Source organism: Hippopotamus amphibius, chromosome 8 (assembly GCF_030028045.1).
Source record: "Hippopotamus amphibius kiboko isolate mHipAmp2 chromosome 8, mHipAmp2.hap2, whole genome shotgun sequence".
Taxonomy (NCBI): Eukaryota; Metazoa; Chordata; class Mammalia; order Artiodactyla; family Hippopotamidae; genus Hippopotamus; species Hippopotamus amphibius.
The window spans coordinates 135,284,495-135,308,317 of NC_080193.1; the positions used below are offsets into that span (position 1 = coordinate 135,284,495).

General features: G+C 35.0%; 1 protein-coding gene across 1 annotated transcript in view; it reads right to left on the reverse strand.

Annotated features, from left to right (window-relative positions):
• BAZ2B (bromodomain adjacent to zinc finger domain 2B) overlaps positions 1-23,823 on the reverse strand; it is a 365,031-nt gene that overhangs the window by 286,044 nt on the left and 55,164 nt on the right. Inside the window, exon 3 of the mRNA XM_057745056.1 lies at positions 22,752-22,854. The gene's annotated coding sequence lies outside the window, so the exon portion shown is untranslated. The remainder of the gene's footprint in view (positions 1-22,751; positions 22,855-23,823) is intronic.

A 23,823-nucleotide genomic window follows, 5' to 3' on the forward strand; every position in this document is an offset into this window, starting at 1 on the left:
ATTTCAAAAAGATCAGATATTTAAATATAAAAATTTGAACCACACAAGTACTATAAGAAATTATAGGTCAATTCCTCTATAGTTGGAGAGTAGGGAAAATCTTCCTAGCAATGGTCAAAACTAGATGCAATAAAGTGAAATATAGGTAAATCTCAATACATAAAAATATAACGCTTTTGTACTGCAAAAAAGAAAAAAATACTACAAGTGAAGTATAAAGACAAATGAGAAACTGTGAAAAAAATTTGTAACATGAGATAATTTAATAACCCTACATATAAAGAGCATCTAAAAATGAATAAAACACCAACACCCTGAGAAAAATGGCAAGATATATGAACAGACATTTCACAGAAAAAGAAATGCAAATGCCCTTTAAATAGAAACATTCTCAACCTTGTTCATAAGAGAAACGCAAATTAAGAATCACTGAGATACTGTCTCACCCAACAAACTGGCAAAAATCCAAAAATTTCACAACACAGCCTGTTAGTGAGGCAGTTGTGGGGAAAAGGAACACCCTCAAATATTCCTTGTTAGAGTGAAAAATAAAAAAACTCCGAGAGAGAATTTTAGGGTATCTAACAAAGTCACGTATGCATTTATTTTTTGTCTAGCAAATCCTACTTCCAAGAATCTGACCAAAGCTGAAAAAAATATAAAATAAGTATATAAGAAGTTATACACAGAAGCATTGTTTCTTATAGGAAAAGTCTGTATGAAATTTAATAGAGAAACCTCATTAAAATGGAGTCTGAAGGCCAAAAGAGGGAGCTTTCACCCACGTACCAGTCAAGGTCCATACAGATCCCAACAGGAAGGGACATACCATGCGTCTCCAGCTGGAAATGACACTGTTTTATTTACTACCAGTGCCAGCAGGAGGAAGAAAGATCTCCTCCTTGCCTGGCAACAGCTCAGCCAACGAGATTGTCACAGCTCAGCCATTAAGAGCCATTATACTTTGAACTCCCAGTTTCCGAGAAAGGACTTTTTATAGCATCTCTCTCAAGTTCCCCTTCTCCTCCATAAAAAAGTTTTCTTTCCTCTGCTTTATTGGACTTGCATGTCGTTCACATAGTTGCATGTCCCGAATTGCAATTCTTTGCTGCTCCCAAATAAACCCATTTTGCTGGTAAAATAACTGGCTGTTTATTGTTTTAAGTTAACAGCTGGAAACAACCCAAATGTCCATCGTAGTGAAATGGTTGAATAAATTATAGTACACACATACAGTGAAGTACTATGCAATTTTTAAAAAGGAATAAAGAATATATGGAATATAAAGTATTTCACTGTTAACTCCAGTATAAATTGTTAATAAAAAAATCAAAGTAGAGAAAAGCATCTACGGCATGCTACCGTTCACCTATATTTACTTTACTTTTTAAATAAAATGAAAAGTGAAAACCTTAAAAAACGTGGTTACCTGTAAAAAGGAAAGTAGCAGGGTAGTAAAGATAGAATAGTAGGAAGGTTTCTCATAAAAATGTGATTTTGGAAACAATTTACATAATTATAAAACAAAAATGCATTAAATTTTAAAACTAACCCCATCTAAATGAAATAAATGAACTTAATTGTTGGAGTTGGTGGCATAAACATACAGAGAAGAATATTCTAAGTGACTTTAAACAGTATTTTTTAAAATCACATACACAGTAATTTAACAGTACTTTCCTCATGGGATTTAAACTAAGAAAATGAACTTTAAAGCAGCAACAAAATAGGAACTTAAATTGTTATCACTAGCTACAGTTTTGTGGTATTAACTGGTGGTGTTTTAGTAATGCATTCACAGACTGAGAAAAAGCAAATGGATAATCAAGCTGGTGTTTTTGATGCGGGACAAAAAAGAAATGTAAAAATCAGTGTAAAAATTCTGTGATCATGAATTTGAACTGGATGTATTAGAATGAATTCATCACATATTTTATATTTAAAAATATATATTTCTTAGTTCTGCCCACTGTAAATGCCTAGAAACAGGGACCACTTCAGTAGCAACAAGCACATACTTATATATCCAATCATGGACACTAAACATCATTTGCCCCTGAAACAAATTCCTGAAGCAAAGGCTGATTCTAGGTTTGGGATAGGAAATGTCCAAGGTAAGCCTAAAATACCCTATCATACCGTTAAGCATGAAAACTTATCAAAGATTACTGGGGTCATATAAAAAGGACTTGAGAGTAAATTTGAAGAACCCAACTTGAATTGGTCCCCACTGGCCAAAGATAAGACAATCTGAACTTGTTAAGAATAACTACAATGGATTGAAACATAACAAATATATCTTAATACATGAGTTCATAATGATACTTTAAAAAAAAAACTCATTAACTTTTGAAAAATGCTAGAGAACCCACTCATTATTTTGAAAACTGGTAAAGGAAACAAATTAAGACTTTATTCAATATTTCATATCAAATGTACTTTAGGAAACCTAATTTAAAATTGTGCTTGTCTGTATACATATATATATTATATGTATATATGTATGTATATGTACATTCATATACATACATATATATCTTAAATTTTGAACATAAGGTTTTTTAAAAAATGAAATGTTATTGGCCTGTACTAACAGTTATTGTGATCAAGGATACAATTTACGTGTGAGTCTCAAGGCAGATAAAACAAAGAAGGAATATGATACTATTCTTGTCAGGTAAATAAGAAAGTAATCAATTCATTAAGATAAACTTAAAACATTGGAGTAAAATATCTAAGTTTTGAAGCAATCTTATAGCCAACGCATAGACATTTATATGGTCTTTCTCATACAACCCTCCATAAAAGCCAAGGGCTTAATGATGAATATAATTAAGTTGATTGCATTAAATCAGTTAACAAGTTAGTCACATAAGGCTGTGTAGATTATGCATGGGACCACTCCAGGGGCAGCAGTGTGATGAAGCCAACTCACACAAGCACATGCAGTCACAAATTAAATCTTCAGGAATTTTGCAAGCTACTTGTTAAACACAACCATTACCAAAAACAAATATTTTCAAACTTATATTAAAAACAAATAAATACAACTAAGCACTTCTTGTTTTATTATGCTTTACTATTATTGATGCCCTTGAGGTGACGTCCATTGTAGTATGCAGAAAAAACTATAGCCCATCTCTTCCCAACTCTATTACCATGATATCACATTGGTAGCTTGAAAGAGACCACAGTGGGAATGTTTACAACCTAGAAATCAGCAAACACTACAAATCAGGGCACAAGCTTATTGTTTTAGTGATAGTCTAGGCTTAAGAAAGTAATAGAAAAAAATGTTAAAGTGTTACATTGGAATAACAAAAATTGAGAAATAATAATCTTCTAATACTATTTTAAAACTGTTAACAAGTTAGCAAGAAGTCACATCATTGATGAAAAGGTAAAGTTGTTTAATTTTCATCTTACTCTTTTACTTAGACAAAAATATCAATGACAATTTATGTTAGCACTACATTCTTCAACAATTGCACAACTATAGGTTGGCTATAGATAGGGCTATAGAAACAAGAGTCTGGTAAAAATCAACCAAAGTATTCTGTAAGAATCAATTGGCTATATGGATCTTACAATACAGTATTGTATATATTATTATTTGTAAATTGTATATATTTGTTATTCCCAGAAAGATTTACCAGCACACTTCTCTTGGGGAGGATCACAATCACTAGCCCTTGAGGAGTGCACAGTCTAACTGAGAAATGTAAATACTCCACAATATCTGATACAATGGGTGAAATACTCTAATGGAGGTATTCAAAGTGAAACAAGTACACATTAGAAGTGGTTATTTTTTTCTGTGTGGAGATGGGGGAAGGAGAATGCATATCCTAATTTGTGAGAGAGTCCATCTCAATAGTAATAAAGACTTCTTTGCATTATAGTTTGTCCTAATATATTATTTTCAGCACTAAACTCTGTAATAATTTAGCCCTGAAAGACAGTTTTAAGCTCTTCAAGGTACTGATATATGCCATTGGGTCAAGCCTCTGAAATCACAGAAATGGTTTCTTTTAGGGTCATGAAGAATTTTTTTTTTTCTTGGCTACGTGGCTTGCAGGATCTTAGTTCCCTGACTAGGGACTGAACCCGGGCCCCTGCAGTGAAAGTGCTGGGTCCTCACCACTGGACTGCCAGGGAATTCCCATAAAGAAATATTTTTATCTCATATCTGATTTCAAATATTCATATGACTACCTTCCCTCTTAACAGCCAGCCTGTTTCAAGCTGGAAAACAACAGTTTTCTATTCACTGCTCATTTATTTTCATAGCATTTTGAAAAATATACACTCAGGGACCAAAATTCAATCATAGGCACAATGCTCCTGATTTCCTTTAAAAACTGAATCAAGATCAAAGTCCATATTGTTTATAAACAATTGTGCTCTGGGAATAATGCACTATGAGAAATAATATTCAAGTGTCAACTCTTTAACTAGTGTGGTGATGTTGTTCCTATACTCTGCTTCTACTCTGTCAATACTGAATCCAACAAACCTTTTCCAGAAAAACTTTTGGCTCAAAAAATAATCACAAACCAAATTTTAAAAATTTCTTCCCCTTTAAGCATAGATTTTCAGTGATTAAAAGGAAAAATAAACGAAGTTGTCAACCACTTCTCCTTCATAAATAGTAAAACATTCATGTGTGCTCTTTACATGGAAGGTTTCATCCAACTGTAAAGTATCTATGAATATGTACATGTGAAGAGGAGGTAGAGTAACTATGCTTTCTTATTGTATATCATTGATATAAAAGTATCACACTAAAGGAATTTTGTCAATAGCTGATTCTGAGTTCTTGCCAGACATAATATTTATTATTTTGCTTCTGGTTTAATAAACTTGGCAACTGTATGGTTTTATATCTGCTTTTGGTCTGAGAAGTGCAACACTGAATTAATGTTTCCTTAGCTTTAGTGTCTTCTCCACTTTTAGCGACCAAAATACTGGAAAGCGTTATTTTGTGCTTATTCTAGGAAGCTTTTACTATTTTACCAGAATAGTTTACCCTCAAAAAAGTCATGTTTTGTTTAAAAGGGAGTCAATGACTTTAAAATATCCTAGCCCAGGGAATTCCCTGGCGGTCCAGCGGTTAGTACTCCATGCTTCCACTGCAGAGCGCACAGGTTCATCCCTTGGTTGGGGAACTAAGATCCAGCATGCTGTGCAGTGTGGACAAAAAAAAATATATATATATACACACACACATTATATATATATATATATATATATCCAGCCATCCTAGCCCAAGTGCATTAAAATTACCTTTTATTACTTCACTCTCTCCCCCTATATATCTATAACCTTTCTCTCTTTCCCATTCTTGACTGAAGAGAGGCAATTGGAGACAGAGAGAAATTATCCTCTGAGGCAAATCAAGTGATAGAGATCACCTGGAAATGAGATAATATAAGCTGAATCTTTTAAAATGGCAAAAAAAGAAACTTATGTACTGTGAATTTTTTAGTATGGCCAAAGAATAAGAAGAGAGGAGTTTTTGTGGCAGCTTTTATGTGTGGCTTTTGTTGGAGGAACTGGGTTCAGTTCTTTTGAGATTTTCTTGGAGTTTCACCCTAACTACTCAGGTAGGGAACAACCTTATTCCTATAGGGAGAGAGAGCCCTTGGGATATAGACCATTCCCTCAATTCAGGAGTCCTGAAGCCTCTGCTTCTGCCAGGAAATCATCCCTAATCCTTATTTTCCACCTTTCAGACATCTCTTCCCAGCAGCTTTTTCTACTTTCACACAGTAAGAAAAAGAAAAATGTAAGGACACTCTATACAGTCATTCCTCTACTATTTCAGCTGTATTAATGATGAATCTCAAGATCATCATTAATCTCAACATTAAGATTTTGGGGAGTAAATGTGGGGCTGGGTGCCATTCCACGCTTTGGTAAATCTTCTGTTTTCTTTCCTTGGCTATCACCTTTTGAAATATATGACACTGAGATTTTATCCTGTTTCTTATTTCTGGTTACTGCTGATGAATGGTTTTTTATTTTTTCCTCCTGGTTCTGCTGTTCTTTTTTTTTTTTTATTGTTGAAGATCATAACATTAGGTATCAGAGGAGGGAAAATCTGTAGCTTCTTTCTACCATTGTTACACAGGAGTTTTTGTTTGTTTTGTTGTTGTTGCTGTTGTTTGCCACATGTGTAGCTTGAGGGATCTTACTTGCCTAACCAGGGATTGAACCCAGGCCACTAAAGTGAAAAGCCCAGAATCCTAACCACTAGGCAACCAGGGAACTCCCCATACAAAGGAGTCTCTTTTCTTAATTGCAAGTATGCTTAATTGAAGGCATATTAATTATTTTTAGATGATACATAATAACAAAGCTTATAATCTAGAGGAATTTTTACCTTTAGAGCCTAAAATCCTTTAATATATCCTTTAATGACTAGACCATATCATTTATTCTCTCTAATTGCCATTTAATTGTTCCTGGAATACTTACTGAACACCTATTATGTGCCAGATACTATCCTAGGTGCTAATGATGCAGCAATAAAAAAAATAACTGCCTTCATAGGACTTACTTTCTCATGGGGAGAGACAGGCAAGAAACACACAAGCAAACACATAGTATATATCGGGATCAGCAACTTTTCTCTGTAAATAGTAAATGTTTTAGGCTTTAGAGACCATGTGTCTCTGGTGAGATTACTGAGCTTTGTCACTGTAGTGAAAAACCCGCCACAGGCAACATATAAAAAAGTGAGCAGAGCTGTGTTCCAAGAAAGCTTTATACACAAGAACAGGTGGTAGCTGAGATTTAGCCCACTGGCCATAGTTTGCACATTCCCGCTATATATAATTTTTACAGGTCTTATGGAGAAAAGTAGGGGAAGCAAGATGTACAAGAAGTTCTAGGAAAGGTGAAAAAGGGCATCACTGATAAGACATCTGAGGGCAGACTTTTTAAAAGTGAGGGAATAAGGTATGTACACAAGAGCTTCCGGGGTAGAGAGAACAAGATTTACAAATGTCCTGTGGCATTTTGTTTGTTTGTTCAACAAACAATAAATAGGCTGATGTGGTCAAGAAGAGCACCAAGAGATAAGGTCAACAGAGTGCCATACATGGTGTCATATTTTGCAGGGCTTTTGAAGCCATTATACAAAGATGTTGAATTTTACCCTGAGTAGGAAACCACTGTGTGGTTTTGAGCAACGAAAGGACATGGTCTGACTTACCTTTGAAAAAGTTCTCTCTGGCTTTAGTATTAGAACAGACTGTAGCGAAACAAAAATGGAAGTTAGACCATATAAGAGGTTGCTAAAAATTCCAGCCAAGGGTGATCATACTAGGCTTAGAACTGATGGTAGTGATTGAAGTAGTAGAAAGTGGTGAAATTCTTTATTTTTATTGAAGGTAGAGGTAAAGGATCTGTTGATGGATTGGATATGTGCTATCAGAGAAAGATTTCCAGTGAATGATGACTCCACAGTTTTTGTCCTCAGCAACTAGAAGGCAAAGGTTAGCATTTATGTACACAGAGAGACTGCAAAAGAGCTGTTTTGAGTGAGGGAGTTGTGGTTTGGTGTAAATCAGTAGGTTTGTTTATTACTTGTTAAGCTGAAGATACTAACTAAATATCAGGGTGGAGATGTTAAGCACAAAGATGGCTACGTAAGTTTCAAGTCCAGGGAAAGGTCCTAGCTGGACATACAAATTTGGGAGTTCCTTGCTTATAGTATTTAAAATATGAAATGGTGAGATCAAAAAGTGACTACACACAGACTAAGTTCTGTGATACTGCAATACTTAGAAGCTGGAGATGTGAAGAAAAGCCAGGAAAAGAAATTCAGGAGTGACCAGTCAAATAAGTACATCTTTTCATTCCCTTAAGGGTATATTTTCAAGAGCAGAGTTTATTTTTCATCTTGATAAAAAATGATTTATCAATTTTTACTTTTATAGATCCAGCTTTTAGAAATCATAGTAGAAAATCATGAAGATTTTCTCCTTTCCTTATGTTTTGTTCTAGATGTTTTATACTTGAGCTTTTATTTACATTTAGGTCTATGATCCATTTTGAGTTATGTTTTACATATCATACAACATATATGAAAATCTGTTTTTGGCATATGGATATCCAATTTTCCCAGCTCGATGTACTGAAAAGACTACCCTTTTTCCATTAAGTTGACTTTGTACCTTTATCAAAAATCACTTGTCTTTCAGCTTTTGTATATCTAGAAAAGACTGCACTTTCATGTTAGAAAGATTTTTGCTGGGTATAAGATTCTCAGTTAAAAGCATTTTCTTTAGCTATTTTAAAGATGTTGGTCTATGGCCTTCTTCTTTATACTGTTTCTGATGATATATCTGTTTAAATTCTGATATTTGTTGCTCTGTAGTCACATGTCTCTTTTCCTCAAACTGCTTTCAAGATTCTCTTTATCACTGGTTGTGAACAATTTCATGATGACATACCTTGTCATGTTTTAGATGTTTATTATTATTAATTAAAAAAATTTCTTTTTATTTTTGGCTGCACTGCACAGCATGTGGGATCTTAGTTCCCCAGCCAGAGATTGAACCCACACTCCCTGAACCCACTCTGTGCAGTGGAAGCGGAGTCTTAACCACTGGATCTCCAGGGAAGTCCCTAGATGTTTTTTTATTATTGAAATATAATTCACTTACCATAAATTTCACCCTTTTAAAGTATGCAATTCCATGTTTTTTTTTAGTATATTCACAAGTTTGTACAATCATCACCACTGTTTAATTCCAGATTTTCACCACCCTAAAAAGACATCCCATACCCATTAGTAGTGACTACCAATTCCCCTCTTCACCCAATTCCTGGAAACCACCAATCGACTTGCGGTCTCTATGGATTTGCTTATTCTGGACATTACATATATACGGATGCATACAATATGTGGTGTTTTGTGATTGGCTTCTTTCACATAGAATAATGTTTTTAAGGTTCACTTATATTGTAGCATGTATCAATATTTCATTCCATTTTATTGTTGAATAATATTTCACTGTATGGATATACCACATTTTATTTTTCCATTTGTCCATTAATGGACATTTGGATTGTTTCCACCTTTTGGCTATTATGAATAATACTGCTATAAACATTCATATACAGGTTTTTGCATGGACATATGTTTTCAGTTCTCTTGGGTATATACCTGGAGTGAATTTGCTAAGTCATATACATTTTACTTTTTTAAGAACTGCCACACTATTGTCCAGAGTAGCTCTAATGTATGTATTCCCTCCCACTAGCAACATATGAGGGTTACAATTTATCCACATCCTCAGGATCATTTGCTGCTCTCTGTCTTTGATATTATAACCATCCCTAATGAGTGTAAAGAGTGTAAAGTGCTTTTTGTTTACATTTCACCATAATTAATTATGCTGAGTGTGCAAGATGGCATTTTCAACTAATCTCCTACACTACCTCTTTATAAAAAAACAGTTTAAAAATTTTAACAAATACCTGATAAGCATTTGACGTTACTAGTTTTTCAAAATTGTCACTTCTGCAAGATTGCTCCTATTAGATTACTTCTGAATTTGTTCAAATGTATATATAGTCTCAACTGTGCACAGATAAGATAGATATTCTATAATTCCTTTAAAAGAATATATAAAAGAGTTGGAAAGAATCATAGCTTATAAGTTTTGTGTCACCTGGTCCCTTTCACCAAAACTTGAAGTAGGGCTTTCTAGGTGGTGCAGTGGTTAAGAATCCGCCTGCCAATGCAGAGGACACAGGTTCCATCCCTGCTCCAGGAAAATCCCACATGCCGTGGAGCAACTAAGCCCGTGCGCCACAACTACTGAGCCTGTGTTTTAGAGCCTGTGAGTCACAACTACTGAGCCCATGTGCTGCAACTACTGAAGCCCACGTGCCTAGAGCCCGTGCTCTGCAACAAGAGAAGCCACGGCAATGAGGAGTCCGCGCACCACAACGAAGAGTAGCCCCCACTCACCACAACTAAAAGAAAGCCCACGCACAGCAAAAAGGACCCAACACAGCCAATAAAATTAATTAATTAATTAATTAAAAAAACACAAAGTAGTCTTTGCTTGGCATCTTATACATGAAAACTATTTGGAATTCAATTTAAAACTGAAACAGATCTTAAAGGAAACCTGGATCAGCTGGGTTATATGATCTATTTTGTAATTACAAATAAAGTTCAGTGACTTCCAAAATCTTTCAGCTAATAAATGACATATCTATAACTAAATGCTAGATATGCTGATCCCTATATTAGTATTCCTTCTAATGGAATTCATTGACAAATAAGCTTAAATAATAAAAGATGTAGCATGAAATATGCCAAGGGCAGTGGACTGGCAATCAGAAGACCTGCCTGTATTTTATTATATTTGGTTGTTCCTAGAATCCTAATTTAACCTCTTTACCATATCTTCATCAAATAGGAAATTCTACTAGATAATCTCTAATGAATTCTTCCACACCTAAAATTCTTTGGGAATTAGTGGAGTACAAAAAAGCATGAGTAACTGGACATGGGAGTCGACCTAAAAAAGGAGTACAGAAACTTTACACAATAAAACCTTAGTGGAATTTTCACTGTTATAACAATGGGAATGAAATCAGTAGTATGTTCCATGAATAAGAACAGAACAGACAGAAAAAGAACTCAACTACCACTACATGTTGTAATGTACTGATCAATAAAAAGATAGGCATTTCTCAATTGTACAGAATGATATACTGAGGCAGCCAGAATCAGAAGCCTGCCAAAGGTTCCACCTTAGCTTCTTCTCTCCGTAATATCTTCAGAGACTAAAACTGCCAGCATGAAATACATAAAGAAGCAGGGGCACATGGTGGAAACCCACAAAATTTTGCATACTTGGAGTGGAAAAGGATGGAAAGATAGACTTGAATATAGCACATATTTTCTAAGCATTGTAAACTGAGATGTGACACTAACTTAGAAAACCCAAGACAAAAATCACAAGACAGGTCAACTAATCCATACAAGACAAATGTCAGTGGGTATTTCAAAATGAGGTAGAAACTTGCCTTCAAAGTTAATGCTTAGAGGGCTATTTGCCAGCAGTTGTTTTTTTGTTTTGTTTTGTTTTGTTTTTTGCCAGCAGTTGTTTTAAAGTTAGCATGTACCTCTGAGATGCTCACCCTGCTCCCAGGGAGTCTGTCCTTCACCTGAGAGCACTGCAGCCTATAAAGTGATTGATGCTAAAAAAAAAAGAAAGAAAGAAAAGAAAGAAAGAAAGAATGTACAGGGGTCCCTTTTCAATGTTGTGTATTGAAAAAATGCCAGATGGGGGTACATGAGAAGAAAGACAGGGGGAGGGAGGAAGGAGGGGAAGAAGGAAGAGAGGAAGGGAGGATGGGACGAAGAGTGAGATTGCTCTGAAAAGACACTGTGGCAAATGTAAAATAGCATATATTCTGTAAATGGTTTCCTCTGAACAAAACGTAAACATACAGTTTTCATCTGTTTGGTTACCTCAAAGGAGATGCAACAGGAGAGGTAAAGAAATTAAAAAAAGATAAGATGGATTGAAAAACAATGTCAATATAAAGAATTACATAATGCAAAATAACAAATAAAATAATTAATATATGCATTACAGGCACACTAAAACTTAAGAATAAGGATGTGAAAAAGAGTTTTGAATATTTTTCAGAATGAAGAAAAATATAAATAATATTGAAAAAGATTTAAAAGAGAAGATGGCTGATAGGGAGTAAAAAAACCAAATATCCTACCTAAAAAATCATAGATATATCAGCCAGGGTTCATTTAGGACCCAGATGGCACATTCAACTTGGGACAATCTAAGGAAGGTTAAAGTACTGAGGTACTATTTATAAAAGTAAGAGCAAGGAAGAACCACAAGGAAAAGTACAATAACCCACGGCTAATAACAGAAGAAATTTCCCTTTCCCTATACCCATAGGTTTAAGTAGAGGGGTTAATCACTGTAATCAGAAGAAGGCAACAGTGTAGAAAAGGCCATTTTCAGTATACAGACACAGACAGCCTGATGTGCCCACACAGGGAGACAGGGAAAATAAATACTTGTCTACTTATTCTTCCCTTCAGTATTCTTGAAGGTCCCCTCATTGGTAAAACTGACCAGGTGCCAGAGGACATGTACACCCATATGATCCAAACAAATAAGCTTCATAAGGTAAAAAGCAAAGTATACTAAGGAGAAGAGTAGATCTGGAAGGGCAAATGGAAGGCAGTCATAACACTGTTTATAAGAATAAAGAAAAGACGTATAAATCTCTTTCAATTGAAGTCTATTCACAAGTATTGTAATCACTGATATGGCTGGATTTTATTTTCCATTTTGATATTTGTTTTCTAGATGTCCTTTTTCGGTCCTCTGTTACTCCTCTAGGGTCTTTTACATAAAATAAGTATGTTTTCAATGTAACATGGTAGTTTCTCTTTCGATTACTTATTAGATTTCATTTAAAGTTTCTTGTTAGTCATTGCTTTAGGGGTTACAAAATGAATCTTTAAGTTATGACAATCTATTTCAGATAAATATTGACTTAATTCTATTATAACAAATGTGCTCTTATGTGGTCCATTTCCACCACCCTTGTTAGTAACATTAATGTTAATTATATGACTTTCATGTATATTATATATCCAACAATAAAGTACTATTAATTATGGCTTTAAACGCTTGTTTTTTGAAGAAATAAGAAGACAAGGAAAAATATTATACGGTCTTTTGTATTTACCCACACATGTACCATTTCTAGTGCTCTTCCTTCCTTTAGGCTCTGAGTTACTGTTAAGTATCAGTAAGTAATGATGAAGAATTTCATTAAGTACTGCTTGTAGTATAGATCTGCTAAGCAATAAAATCTTAGTTTTTGTTTTCTTAGAAGGAATGTTTTTCACTTTCATCACTGAAGGATACTTTTACTGCATATAGAATTCTCAGTTGTCAGTTCCCCTCCCAAGCTCAGTTCCAGGACCTTGAATATGTCATTACATTGTCTTCTTGATGCTCTTCTTGTTTCTGATTAGAGCAGTTAGCTATTAATCATACTGTTGCTCCCTTACTCATGATGAGTTGTTTTCCCACTGCTTCTTTCAAGAGTTTCTATTTGTCTTTATCTTTCAACAGTTTCACTGTAAGGTATCCAGGTGTGGTCCTTCGTCTTTTTCACATTTGGGGTTTGCTGAGCTTCTTCAATCTGTAGTTTAGTGTTATCAAAACTGGGGGGTTTTCATTAATTAATTCTTCAATTATTTTTTTCTGCTCACCCCCCACCTTTCCTCTTATTTTAGGATGTCCACTACATGTATGTTAGGTACTTCACACTGTTCTAAAGCTCTCTGAGATTCTTTTCATTTTTCTTCAATTTGTCTCCCTATTCCTTGCATTGGGGTATTTCTAATAATTTTCAAGTTCACGAAGTCTTTCTATTCGCTACTGAGCCCATCTAGTGAATTTTTCATTCCAGTAACAGTACGTTTAAGCTCTAGAATTTCTATTCGGTTCTTTTGCTACAGATTGTATTTCTCTATTTAGATTCCCTTTTTGTTGGGTTGTTACTACTATGTTCTCCATTAGGTTCTTTAAACCTAAGTTTTTTTAAATGTTAAAAACATATTTCTAATAGTTGCTTTGAGATCTTTGTCTGCTAAGTCTAACATTTGGACCCAGAGTTAGTTGCTATTGACTGTCTTACTTCCTGTTATGTGTCACTCTTTTCATGTTTAGTAGTTTTGAAAATAACATTTTAGAAAGCATGGGTTCAGCTTTGTTTTCCAGAAACTTTCTGTCTTAGTAACCTGCCTGAACTTAAATTGTAGAATGTGTCTATGCTGCAATGTGTACCACTGATGACTCCTAAAATTTTTTAAAAAATTAATGTACTTTTTTAGGAGCAGTTTTAAAGAAAAATGAGGGCAAGTACAGAGAATTCCAATATCCTCCTCACACATCCTCTCTAATTTCCCCTATTATTAATATCTTGAATTACTATGGTATATGTGTTAAAACTGATGAGCCACAGAAATATTATTATTAACTAAAATCTAAAATCATATATTACATTAGGATTCACTATTTCTGTTCATTCTATGGGTCTTGACAAATAATGACTTGTATCCACCATCAGAATAGTTTCTATAAAATAGTTTCACTGCCCTAAAAATCCCTTGTGGTCCACCAATTCATCTCGCCCTTCCCACCCCAAACCCCTGGCAGCTACTGATTTTTATCACTGCCTCCATAATTTCACTTTTTCCAGAATGTCATATAGTTAGAATCATACAGTATATAGACTTTTCAGATTGCCTTCTTTCACTTAGCAATACGTGTTTAAATTTCTTCTAAGTCTTTTTCCGATTTGATAGCTCATTTCTTTTCTTTTAAATTAATTAATTTATTTATTTTTATTTATTTGTTTTATTGGCTATGTTGGGTCTTTTTTGCTGTGCACGGGCTTTCCTTTAGTTGCGGTGAGTGGGGGCTACTCTTCATTGTGGTGCGCGGGCTCCTCACTGCCGTGGTTTCTCTTGTTGCGGAGCACGGGCTCTAGGCGTGTGGGCTTCAGTAGTTGCAGCACATGGGCTCAATAGTTGTGACTCATGGGCTCTAAAGCACAGGCTCAATAGTTGTGGCGCATGGGCTTAGTTGCTCCGCGGCATGTGGGATCTTCCTGGAGCAGGGGTAGAACCCGTGTCCCCTGCATTGGCAGGCGAATTCTTAACCACTGTGCCACCTAGGAAGCCCAATAGCTCATTTCTTTTTTTTTCTTTCTTCAGTGTCCTGCCCTTTTTTTTTTTTTTTTTTTTGGGGGGTACACCAAGTTCAATCAACTGTTTTTATACACACATCCCCGCATTCCCTCCCTTCCTTGACTCCCCACCCCGAGTCCCCGCCACCCTCCCCGCCCCAGTCCTTCATTTCTTTTTAATGTTGGATAATATTCCACTGTGTGAATATACCACCGTTTGTTTATCCACTGCCCCGCTGAAGGACATCTTGATTACTTACAAGTTTTTAGCAATTATGAATAAAGCTGTGATAGATATTTAAGTGCAGGTATTTTGTGCAGACATGGGTTTTCTACTAATTTGGGTAAATATCAAGGAGTGTTACTGCTGAGTCAAACAATTAGTGTATGCTTAGCTTTGTAAGAAACTACTGTCTTTTCAAGTGACTGTATGATATTATATTTCCAACATCAACAACAAAGCATGTGTGCCACAACTATTAAGCCTGCACTCTAGAGCCCATGAGCCACAACTATTGAGCCCATGTGCCACAACTACTGAAGCCCACGCACATGCCTAGAGCCTGTGTGCTGCAACAAGAGAATCCACAGCAATGAAGAGCCTGTGCATTGCAACAAAGAGTAGCCCCTGCTCACCGCAACTAGAGAAAGCCTGTGTGCAGCAAGGAAGACCCAACACAGCCAATCAATCAATCAATCAATCAATAATAAAATGTTTAATTTGATGTCTTCACATATGAATACACCTGTAAAGCTATCACCACCATCAAAATAGTGAATATATACATCACCCCACAAAGTTTCCTCATTCCCTCCGTAATCCTTTTTCTCTCCCTATGCGCCTAATCCCTGGCCCCAGACAACCAGTTATGTATTGTCACTACAGATTTGTTTGTATTTTTTAGAGTTTTATATAAATGAAATCATATGGCGTGTATATATTCTTTTTGCTGGCTTTCTTCACTTGGCAAAATTATTTTGTGCTTCACTCATATTGTCATGTGTTTGTTGACAGTTCACCCTTCTATATTGCTGAGTCTTCCACCATATAGCTATATCACAATTTGATTATCCACAAACCTGCTGATGGACATTTCAGATGTTTTCCAATTTGGGGTTATTACAAATAAAGGTTCTGTGAACATTCCAGTACAAGAGTTTATGTGGACATATGCTCCTTTCTCTTGAGCACATTCTTAAGAGTGGAATGGCTGATTCATGTGATAGACATGTATTTAACTTTATACACAACTGTCAAACTGTTCTCCAAAGTGATTTTACAATTTTACTTTCCCACCAGCAGTGAATGAGTGTTCCAATTCCTCCACAACCATGTCAAAACTTGGTATGATCAGGTTTGTTAATTTTATCAATTCAAATTGATATGTAGAATGTATTCAACATACAAAGCCCTTATCAGATATTTGATTTGAAAGTATTTTCTCTGATTCTGTGGGCTGTCTTTTCACCTTCTTGATAGTATCCTTTGAAGTACAAAACTTTTTAATATTAACGAAGTCCAACTTATCTATTTTTTCTTTTAGTGCTATTTTTTAATAAACTGTCAAACCATTTTTGAAAGTAGCTGTGACATTTTATGTGTCCCCCGGCAGTATCTGAGAATTCTCTTTACTGCAAATCCTAACCAACATTTAGTATTAACATCTTTTTAACTTTAACAATATTAATGAATGTGAAGAGTCTCATTTTGATTATAATTTGCATTTCCCTGTTGACAAATGATGTAGAGCATATTTTTATATGCTTATTTACATATTGTTTTTGTGATGTGCCTTTGCAAAACTTTGCCCATTTTGAAAATGGATCATTTGTCTTCTTGTTAATGAGTTGTAAGAGTTCTTTTTATACTTTGGAAGTGAGTTCTTTGAAATATATTTGCAAATATTTCCCACCATACTACATACTGCCTTTTCATTTTCTTGAGAGTGTTTTCAAAGAGCAAAAAATTTTAAATTTTGATTTAAAAAATCCACCTATTATATTTTCTTACAGTTCATACCATCTGAGTCCTTATTAATCATTTCCTACCCCAAGACAGTAAAGCTTTTTCTCCTATGTTTTTCCTTCCAAAATTTATAATGTTATGTTTCCACTTAAGTCTATGGTTAATTTTTCTTCATGATATCAAGTAGGATCTAATAATTTTCTCCATATGGATGGCCAGTTGCATCAACATTATTTACTGAAAAGATTCTCTATTTTATACTAAATTATAAAAATTAGCTAATCATGTATGTATGAGTTTAAGATTCAATTCAATTTCATTGATCCAAATGCCTGTCATTTCACCAGTAACAAGTGGTCTTGAATACGGTAACCTTATCTGAAGTACTGGAATCATTTTGGGTAAGCCCGCCCACATTGTTTATCATTTAAAAAATTGCTTTGCCTACTGTTGTTTATTTGCATTTCCATACAAATTTTAGAACCAGTTTGTTGTTCTCCACCAAAGTAATTGATCGAAGTTTTGATTGACATTATGTTGGATATATTGATTAATTTGGATAGAAATAACATCTCAATTATCTTGAATGTTCCAATCCATGAACATAGTATATCTCAGTATTAATTTAGTTGATCTTTATATTCTCTTATCGTTTTCAAATTTTCAGGGTAGAAATTGTGGATGTCTTTTGTTATATTTAAGTATTATTGGGGGGGGCATGCAATTGTAAATGGAATTTAAAAATTTTTCCCAATTGCTTGCTGCTGATATATAAAAGTACAACTGATTTTTTAAATTTTAACTGTGTATCCTGTAACATTATTAAATTCCCTCTTTATTCCAATTGTTTTGCAGACTCCTTAGATTCTCTAGGAAAGAATCACATCACCTGAAAAGAGGGACAGTTTTACTTGTTCCATTATGAAATGTATGTGTATTATTGCTATTATTATTATTATTATTATTTTGCCTTACTGCAATGCTTACAGAATTTGGTACAATGTTAAATACAAGCAGCAAAACTTGACATTCTTCCTATGTTTCTAAAATTTAGGGTAGAATATTCAGTCTTTCATTACTAAATATGATGTTAATTGAGTTTTCAAGGGATACTCGTTATCCAGATTAAGAAGTTCCCTATCATTCCTACTTTGCTGAGTTTTTATCATGAATGTATGTTGAATTTTGTTACTGCTTTTTCTTCACATTTTGGAGCAAACATTTTTTTATCCTCTATTTTGTTAATACAGTAAATTAACATTGATAATGTTTTGAATATTGATCCAGTCTTGCATTCCTGGACTAAAATCTCTTTTTTAATGATATATTGTCCTTTTTATATATTGCTTAATTCAATATGCTAATATTGTACAATGTATTTTTGTATTTAAGTTCATGAGGGATTTGTGTAATTGTCTTTTCAAAATATCATTGTAAGGATAAAGGCTATGCTCACCTCATAAACTGTGTTGGGCAGTGTTCTCTATTTTCTGAAAAGATTGTGAACATATGACATTAAATTTCTCAGATTTTCATTTTTCTTGTGTCAATTATGGTAAGATGTTTTCTAAAGTAATTCATCTATCTTACCTAAGTTTAAACTTTTTATTTTTTATTGGAGTATAGTTGATTAACAATATTGTGTTAGTTTCAGGTGTACAGCAAAGTGATTCAGTTGTACATATAAATGTATCTATTATTTTTCATGTTCTTTTCCCATTTAGGTTGTTACATAACACTGAGCAGAGTTCCCTGTGCTATACAGTAGGACCTTGTTGTTTATCCATCCTGTATATAATAGTTTACATCTGCTAGTCCCAAACTCCCAGTCCTTCCCTCTCCCACCTCATCTCCCCCTTGGCAACCGCAGGTCTGTTCTATATGTCTGTGATATATCTATATGTCTATATGTCTGTTTTGTTGATAGGTTCATTTGTGCCATATTTTAGATTCCACATATTAGTGATATTATATGGTATTTGTCTTTCTTTTTCTGACTTACTTCACTTAGTATGATAATCTCTAGTTGCATCCATGTTGCTGCAAATGCCATTATTTCATTACTTTTTATGGCTGAGTAGTATTTCATTGCATATATGTACCACATCTTCTTTAGCCATTCATCTATTGATCAACATTTAGGTTGTTTCCATGTTTTGGCTATTATGAATAGGGCTGTTATGAACACAGGGGTGCATCATTTCTTTTTGAATTATAGTTTTGTCTGTGTATATGCCTAGGAGTGGGATTGCTAGATCATAAGGTAATTCTATTTTTAGTTTTCTGAGGAACCTCCACACTGTTTTGGCATAGCAGCTGCACCAACTTACATTCCCACCAACAGTGTAGGAGGGTTCCCTTTTCTCCACACCCTCTCCAGCGTTTGTTATTTGTAGACTTTTTAATGATGGCTACTCTGACCAGTATCAGGTGGTACCTCACTGTAGTTTTGATTTGCATTTCTCTAATAATTAGTGATGTTGAGCATCTTTTCATGTACCTACTGGCCATCTGTATGTCTTTCTTTGGAGAAATGTCTATTAAGAAATGCCCATTTTTCAGTTGGATAGTTTGTTTTTTTGTTGTTGAGTTGTATGAGCTGTTTGTACATTTTGGAGATTAAGCCCTTGTCTGTTACATCATTTGCAAATATTTTCCTCAAATGGTTTCCTTTGCTGTGCAAAAGCTTGTAAATTTAATAAGGTGCCATTTGTTTATTATTGTTTTTATTTCTCTTGCCTTGGGAGACTGACTAAGAAAACATTGGTACAATTTATGTCAGAGAATATTTTGCCTGTGCTCTCTTCTAGGAATTTTACAGTGTGATGTCTTATGTTTTAAGTCTTTAAGCCATTTTGAGTTTACTTTTGTGCATGGTGTGTGGGTGTATTCTAAGTTCATTGATCTACGTGCAGCTGTCCAACTCTCCCAGCACCACTTGCTGAAGAGACTATCTTTTTTCCATTTTATATTCTTACCTCCTTTGTCAAAGATTAATTGACTGTAGGTGCATGGGTTTATTTCTGGGCTCTCTATTATGTTCCATTGATTCGTATGTGTGTTTTTGTACCAAAACCACACTGTTTTGATTACTGTAGCTTTGTATATTGTCGGAAGTCTGGAAGAGTTATGTCTCCTGCTCTGTTTTTTTTCCCCCCAGGATTGCTGTGGCAATTCTGGGTCTTTCACGGTACCATAGAAATTTTGGATTATTTTTTCTAGTTCTGTGAAAAATGACATTAGTATTTTGATAGCGATTGCATTAAGTCTGTAGATTGCTTTGGGTAGTATTGTCATTTTAACAATATTAATTCTTCCAATCCAAGAGCATGGGATATCTTTCCATTTCTTTGAATCCTCTTTAATTTCCTTTATTAATGTTTTATAGTTATCAGCATATAAGTCTTTCACCTCCTTGGTCAGGTTTATTCCTTTTTTTTTTTTTTGGTGCTATTTTAAAAGGTATTGGTTTTTTACATTCCCTTTCTGATATTTCATTGTTAGTATAACGAAATGCAATTGGTTTCTGAATATTAATCTTGTATCCTGCTACTCTGTTGAATTCATTTATAAGATCTAATCGTTTTTGTGTGGAGTCCTTAGGGTTTTCTATATATAGTATCAAGTAATCTGCATACAGTGACAATTTTACCTCTTCCCTTCCAATTTGGATACCTTTTATTTCCTTTTCTTATCTAACTGGTGTGGCTAGGACTTCCAATACCATGTTGAACAGCAGTGGTGAGAGTGAGCATGCTTGTCTTCTTCCAGATTTTAGTGAGAAGGCTTTTAGCTTTTGCTGTTGAGTATTACATTGGCTGTAGGTTTGTCATACATGGCTTTTATTATGTTGAGAAATGTTCCTTCTATTCCCACTTTGGTAAGAGTTTTTATCATGAGTGGATGCTGAATTTTGTCAAATGCTCTTTCTGCATCTATTGAGATGATCGTGTGGTTTTTGATTTTTCTTTTGTTAATGTGGTGTATTACATTGATTGACTGGAGAATGTTGAATTATCCTTGTGAACTTGGTATGAATCCCATTTGGTCATGATGTATGATCTTCTTTATGTGTTGTTCGATTTGGTTTGCTAATATTTTGTTGAGAATTTTTGCATCTACATTCATCAAAGATATTGGCTTGTAATTTTTCTTTTTTGATGGTGTCTCTGTCTGCTTTTGGTATCAGGGTGATGGTGGGTTCATAGAATGTCTTTAAGAATGTTCTCTCCTCTTCAATCTTTTGGAAAAGTTTGAGAAGAATCAGTACAAGTTCCTCTTTGTATGTATGTGTTTGGTAGAGTTCACCTGTGAAGCCATCTAGTCCTAGACTTTTGTTTGTATGGAGTTTTTTGTTGATTTTTTTTTTAAAATAGATTGTATTTCACTTCTAGTGGTTGGTGCCGGGTCTTGGGACCCTTGACATTGGTGGACCACAGAAGCTCCTGGGAAGGTGGGGGCAGTGACCTGTACCCGCTCATGGGAACCTCCACAGCGGCAACATCCGTACCCACTTCTGGAGTCTGAGACAGCAGCCACAGCTTGCACCGACCCCTGCAGCTCATGTAGGCAGTGGCCTATTGCCTGAGAGCACATGGAGAAAGAAGCTCTTATGACAAGCCCACCCCTCTCCTCATATACACCCCTATAATGGTGCCTTGCCTCTCTGGCATGCCCAGGCTTCTTCCAAGACTCCCTCAACTGTGACGCACCACAGCCTAGCCCCCTCTCGTTGTCTTCATGCAGCCAGTTCCAGTCCTCTCCTTAGGGTCTGACCTCTGAAGCCCTAGTCTCAGCACCCAGCCCCATCCGCCCCAACAGAAAAGCTTCTCAAGCTGGGGAATGCCGGTTGGCACGGATAGTTTGTGCAGGTCTCTCTCTGCTTTGCCCTCCACAAACCTGTTGCTTGCTCTCCTCTGAGGCTCTGAAGCTCCCACTCTGTCCTGGCTGATCTCCCCTGCCAGTGAGGAGACTTCCCTGCATGTGGAAACCTTTCCTCTTTCTCGGCTCCCTCCCAGGGGCATAGATCCCTTCCCAATTCCTTTCTCTCTCTCTTTTTTTTTTTCTTTTTTCTTTTGTCCTACCCAGTTTACATGGAGATTTTCTTGCCCTTTTGGAGGTCTGAGGTCTTTTGACGCCATTCAGTAGCTGTGCTATGAGAGTTGTTCCATATGCAGATTTATTTTTGATGTATCCGTGGGAAGAAGGTGAGCTCCATGTCCTACTCCTCTGCCATCTTGATCCACTCACCCTGAAATGTCCTTTTAACATTATGAAATATCCTTCTTGATCTCTGATAATATGCTCTATCTTGAGAGCTATTTTATCTGATATTAATATAGCTATTCCTTGCTTTTAATGCTTACTGTTTGCCTGGTATACTTTTGTCCATTCATTTACTTTCATCATACCTGTGTGTCTTTATACCTAAAAGATAATTCTTGAAAGCTGTATATAGTTTGGTCTTCCTTTTTTAATCCACTCTGACAATGTCTGCTTTTTAACTGCAGTGTTTAGACCTTTGGTATTTAAAATAATTACTATTATCATTAGATTTCATTCAGTATTTTATTATTTTTCTTTTTATCCTCTCTGCTGTTGTTGCTATTCTTCCTTCTTATCTTTTAAAAATATAACAAATAATTTTTAATCTTACATTTTAGTATTTGTATCAGCTTTTAAATATATCTCTTTGTATACTTTTAGTGGTTTATTTAAGAAACACAATACATCAGAATCCAACCAGAATACTGTTCATTTTCAAGTAAAGTACAGACACTTCACAAGCACACAGGTCCCTTTAACCACCTCCCCCCAACCACACTCTGTAATAGTTTTGTATATCTCCCAGTAGTTTCATAGATTTGTTTTATTATACATTTATGGATTACATCTGCATACATTGAAAATCCCAAAGAACAATGTTATAATTTTCCCTTAAACATCCACAGGTCTTTTTTAAAGAACTTAAGAGGATAAAAATAGTCTTTATTTTTATCCAGATATTTACCATTTCTGATGTTCTTCATTTGCTCCTGAAGATCCAACTTTTCTGTTAATATCATTCTTTTTTCCTCTGAAGGACTGCCATTACCATCTCTTGTAGTACAGGTCTGCTGGAGACAAATTTCTCTTAGTTTTCCATTGATAAAATTGTGTTAACTTTGCCATCATTCCTGAAGGATATTTTCACTGCACACAGAATTTTGGGTTGACTGATTTATTGTTTCAGTTTTAAAGTGTTCTGGCCACTATGCTCTCTCTCTTTTTTTTTTCCTTTCTTTGTTTTTGTTTTTGTTTATGGCCACTGATTTCTGGTAAAAAATCTGTTCGCATTTGAATCATTGTTTTTTTTTTATATAAAGCATCACCTTCCTCTGTCTGCTTTCAAGATTTTCTCTTTACCTTACGGTTTCATTTTGTAATGTATCTAGGCATAGTTTTCTTAGAATAGTCCTCATGGACCTAACCACACCTCATCCCTTGATTTCCTGTTATATCCAATATATCAGTCCTCTAAAGCTAGTCCTATCTACTATTTTTACTCATAACTTATCAATGTTGGAATGATCAGAACTGCTGATTTATAAGTTAATGTTTTATAATTTAACTGAGTCATCAGAGTTCCTGGAAAACACTTTAATTCTTCCAAAGGACCATTCCAAATAAAAAAACACATGAAGGAGAGATACACACTAAGATAGAAAATACTTAGTAGCTACACAGGACATCAAAAACTAACTCCTTCTAGAAGATGCTACATTAAATCCTTTTAAAAATGAGTAATGTAGTATCTTTTAAATAAGTTGAGATGGAAGTTCCAATTTTAAAAAGAAGAGAACAGATCAGATAGGATAATTAGAACTTAAGGGGTGATTTCACCAATTAGACAAAAGAAAAAATTGTCCAGTCTTCCTGAAGTCATCAGATACCTGCTCAACAGGTGAACATGAACTTTTTCTGCTCAGGAATACTCAGGATATTGGTCCAACTAATAAAAACAAAGCATTCACATATTCTTAGTAAAGAATATATTTATATCACTAAGATCAAAGGCTGGATGTGCTTATGCTAAATGCCTT